The following is a 5,248-nucleotide window of genomic DNA, read 5'->3' on the forward strand; positions in this document are numbered from 1 at the left end:
ATAACGTACAATTGGCTTGCCCTTGGCGTAAGTAATCGGGACATAGATGCTCCCAGCGACGCACTTTGCTAGAGGGTCCGGCAATTGTGATGACATCGAATTGGTCGCCTAGCAAGTGCTGATCTACGATATCGAACAGCAGACAAGGGGTACCTAATATTTAATACATGTTGAGGAAACTTTTTTCTTTATGACTAACAGAGAAGAAGACGCTACATGTCACCCCAAAATAACGTTTGCCATTGAGCTACCAGATGGTAAACTGTATTGAAACTTTTTCAGCGATCACAACGTGCAAAGTCGTGTTCGTTAAGGATGGTAGCCAAGGTCGCCCATTTGAGCAAATTTTCTCAGGAGTGCCTTCGGCCGTGGTGGGTGAATCGTGTTCAAATAGCTCCACGCGACAAAGCGCGTGCGTATGTATCCATCTATACTGGCAGTAAGTACCGATTGGTGAGCAAGGAAGAGGTACGATACAAAAATACGACGCGGTATTGACCAAAAACCTTGCGCACATCCCAGGGTTCAGTGAAAGCAAATATGGAAGCACATGGGGTAGTGGTGAATATAATGGAATCTCAGGTAGACTGAGTAACTATACGTTACAGCTAGTCTTTTTCAGTAAGTCGAGACGGTGTAGCCTACGCAACAAAATTTTGGACGGCGTAACTGAACAAGCTGATGGGACCGCAAAAATCCCAAGCTTTTAATCCACCGCGGCTGGCTACGTCTGCCGAAGGCTTCAACAGTGGGTCCCAACAAAAACTAATCGTCTGAATGGAGTTCATCGGGATGTTTTCCGTCCATCGGCAGACGTACTCAGGGACTCTTGAACTGAACGGTTTAAAAGGCCTTTAAGCAACGCACTGCCATTGGACTGGAATCTTCCAGCCACAACACAAATTCACCGGATTGGAGACAAGCAAGCATCTTCAACTTACAGGCCCTTAGTTTCACATCATTCGTGCTGAATGTGTTGCGAGAATAATCAAAGGCGAGGTAAGGATCCAGTCAATAAAGTGCGACTACCCAAGGCCTGCTACCGTTGTTCTGTGCGCAAACCCCCGCATTTGTACGCTCCGTTTCTCAAATATAGGTTGGACAGTGAAGTCAAAGTGTGCCACATAGATTTTCTGTGTTCTGCCTGTAAGTCCCGCGTGCCTTATCCACTTGCGAGACAAATTATGCTCTTCACACCGGTCACCTGGATCCCATTGGTTGCAAGTAATGGCCCTTATTTTCGAAGAGGTTCCAGGCTGATGTTCACTGGACGTTGGGCCGGTTGAACATCTTTCCAACTTCTGTAAGTGCTGGGTGAAGATAAACCAGAGGCCCACTTACCATGTCAATGTTGCGGTGAAGGTCAGGTAGGTTGTTCGGAAAGGACCAGAGAAAGCTCCCATACACGTGTTCCGCACAGTCAGCAGTGACTCCCGATTGCAACCGCTGTTGCAATGAACGGTAAGCATTATCTTGCTAGAAATTCACGGCATTTTATTTCTTCTTCTTGAGGCCAAATTAGAAAGCATATGTGTGTCTGTCGGACGCCCCGTGCTCGGTCACAGAGCTTCTGTCGAAGCCAACATCATTGCACGGTATTCTGCGGTCACCTTACTGACACGGCTCTGCGCTTTCTGGTGGGGCCGGAGATGGGGTGATACCTGCGTACTCACCTAAGGGAAAATCCTGCAGACTCTAGCTGCGCAGCGGGCAATGTTCATTAGCACACCAGCCGACGTAACACCAGAAAGGTTCTTTCTAAAGCCAGCAGTCAGCGGGTGGCCGAAGCCTCAATAACAACTTCAACGTACTGTACTTGAATGGGCTAAACTGTTCATGCTTATGTGAGAAATCACACCCACGAACATATATGTGGTTGAAAGGCCGTTTCCAAACAATTTGCGATCATTTGATGTGCAGATCTATACGAGTTGCCTCAAGATAATTTGCCCAAAACGGTCACAGTGTGCGGCTGTAATGCGTTTTCCCTACTTCTGGCATGAAACGCGTCCAAAGTACCGATGCTCTGCAACGCTAGTATCATATCTTCTGTCATAATATGATCAAATCATCTAGCACTCACTCTTCCGAGTATGGTGATATTCCCAGAAGTAGTAGTATACGTTCTGAATGGTGGCAGTCCTTCCGAAGTTGGCAGGTATAGAATACCACATTTGTGACGATCGCGTTCTCCAAATTTGGTGCAGGTCAGCAGGTTCTTAGATCTTCAGCTGGCTGTCGGTTCACAAGAAATCGCTTCAACAAAAATTTAGAAACCTTGTGATTATAAAAAATGGCAAGTGGTGACTGAATGTTAATCTGTGGCTTTTGCAAAATGGCCAGGAAGCTGACCCTAAGCACACTGGGTGACTTTACCAATGCACTCTACTTGACTTTTGCCTGGTTTTAGGAATCGGTTCGGAAAGCAAAGAATTTATACCGCTTTTTACAAGTTGCGCACACCAATGTCACAGAATCACTCTTCGTGATCGCTTTAAAAAGGCTCAGAAGGGTAAAAAAACCGAAGCGACCGCCGAACTCTCCTGAGACAACCACCCCCGAAATTGAGCAAGGAACTTGCTGAGAGTTGCGCCTACCAATGTCACAGAATCCCTCTTCGTGATCGCTTTAAAAAGGCTCAGAAGGGTAAAAAAAACCTGAAGCGACCGAACTCTCCTGAGACAACCACCCCCGAAATTGAGCAAGGAACTTGCTGAGTCGTGACGTCAGATAAAGAACTTGAAAAGTGAGATGCTTGCTGAAGCCTATTGATGAAGGCTGAGTTAAGAAATTCAGCAAAGTCGGTTGAGAAACCTTTCGAATTTCATCGTGTATAACGGGGACTAGTATATCTTAACGAAGATGCTTTCCTTCTGCACAGCACAGCTATGGAGAAAACTGAACATGCAACCTAAGAATCTGCTCGGTGGAGCTGGTCCTTATCCGGCGTATCATAGACCACAGTGTCTGGGAGGAATGATTCATTAGCCAACTTACTTTTGTTGTAAAATGCTTAAGCTAATTTCCATTCATAATTTTGGCGCGAAGGTCTGGATCCTGACTGCCATTACTCGGCAAGATGTGCGTTGCGTTAATTGATGTCTGTTATGAAATTAGTGGATTCCCTGTTTGCACTCCTCACAACATTTTAACAAATAAATATGTGGTATGTTTGTGCGCAACAGGCAAAACATAAGGGCCTTCATGTGTCTTGTGAGTGGCTGAAGTACAATACTGGCCTGTGACTCAAGAAACAAGCTGAGATCGAGTAACAGGGACGGGCTGGCAAGTTGGAGACAGCTGGTAATGACAGAGGGTACGCGGAGCACAGGTTGTCCGGTTCAATTTTGGCTTAAGAGATACTGATACCAGCTATCAGTTACCTAAAATCTTGTTCTACTGATGAAGGGACAAAGTGTTGTGCTAACTACTGCCTGTAAACCGATGGCTTAACGGAGAGGAGTTGGGCACCAGCAGAGCTCTGCTAAAATGTGGAATACTGTCGAGTGAATTGCGGCAGCCTGTAACCAGTAAATTCGGTAAAGTCGTTACTAGTCATGACGGCTACAACTACCACCAAAAGTGTCGACCGGTTGCTTTGAATCAGCGAGGGATAGTTTGTTCCCGTCGCAGATTATGTGTCTTCAATCCTGGCGAAGTTTAGTGAGTGTGGGAAGGGCATTTGTATTTCGGTCGAAAAAACGGCACTGTAGCTACATACGTTTGGCCAAATTGCAGCAGATGTTTTCCAGACGTCGTAAGTGTTGACGAAAGACACAAAGCAATTATCTGATGGCACATGAACCCAAGACTTATATCTCACTGCTTACAATTGACGTGCGTACCGGGCTTCGGTATTGTATGTTTTTGTATACAGCAATCAGCCCACTCCTTTGCGTAGGGTGTTCGGCTGGTTTAGGGGGTGCTAGGTGGACAGTATACAGTGAAGGTGCTCAGCACGCATAGACTAGAAGCAAAAACGAGGGTGAAAGAATTGTGTTAACAAGCGGTGTCATGCTGCCCCATTCCCATACTCATGTAGCCACCAGAAGCACGCGATAATCGTACATTATCATTTTTGCTAACACACTTTCAGCAAACATCCGACACATTCTATTGCATTTCCCGGCCAGACTGTTCCGCGCAATATGTTTCCTCCCAAGCATCTTATCTACAGAGATTTCGCAACAGCCCGCAAATACTACATTGCACTAATCCAAGTTTTGTCTCCTATCTCTTGGCTCGGGGGCTATGTCACCTGCATGTGACCTATCCACCCATGATAATGGATGGCCTACTTTGGCCATTTGTTGTCGGACGGCCAAGAAAGCGTTATTCCGATGGTGCCTATTATTTTGGAATGGGATTCCTACTTCGTATCCGTTTGACCGAACAGAATTTCTGGAGGATAAAGGCTACTTTCCAAATTTGGGCTGCCAAAGGACTACATGTGTATCTTCACATATTTTGGAGCAGTTGAATTCGCGAACCTCAGGACAGCATTATCATTGCCCTGTGATTAACAAGGTGGCACAAATCTAAGTTAATCGATTTGTGGTTACTGGTTCGATCACCAAGTGATCCTAAACTGTTAAAAATGTGCTAATAAACGCAAAGGTAATTAGACGTAGCTCCTTGGTAACCAAATGTTCTCTGTATTACGGGCCAGTCCGTTCCATGCAGTTAAAAACACCATCCATAGATTATTCTCTTAAGTCACCTCCCAGTCTATCAAGGGTGGTTTTGCACACGGATTCACGGATTCACGGATTGATACACCGCATCGAGGCTTTGCCCAAGGTTCACAGGTCGCTTTTGTTCTTGTCGGTCAGTGGCTGCCGTTCAACTGAAAGGCACAAGTGGAAAAATGGTGTAGCACTGCTCTTTATCTTCTCAGCGCGGGGCAGTATTCTTGCCAGCGCGAGGATTTGCATAAATAAGTGTCTAATAGTGTTTTAAACCGGGTTCTAGAAGGAGCGTGAACAACCGTCGGAGGAAGGCCATTCCACGTACCTACTACCCGAAATGAGAAGAAATTCTCTCTAATGAATTTGTGTGCTCTGAGCTTGAAGATTGTCTCACTATGTCCCCGCTGGGTGTTTGCTGGGTCAACGATAAAAAACCTGTTTGCCAAGCTTTGTTCAAACAGGGCGTAAGTAAGAATTAGGTCCCCTCGGAGGCGACGGTACTCCAGGGGAAAGAGATCAAGCATCGCGAGACGCGTTTCGTAGTCCACGGATTTGAGGCC

Source organism: Opisthorchis viverrini (genome assembly GCF_000715545.1).
Source record: "Opisthorchis viverrini unplaced genomic scaffold opera_v5_80, whole genome shotgun sequence".
Lineage (NCBI taxonomy): Eukaryota > Metazoa > Platyhelminthes > Trematoda > Opisthorchiida > Opisthorchiidae > Opisthorchis > Opisthorchis viverrini.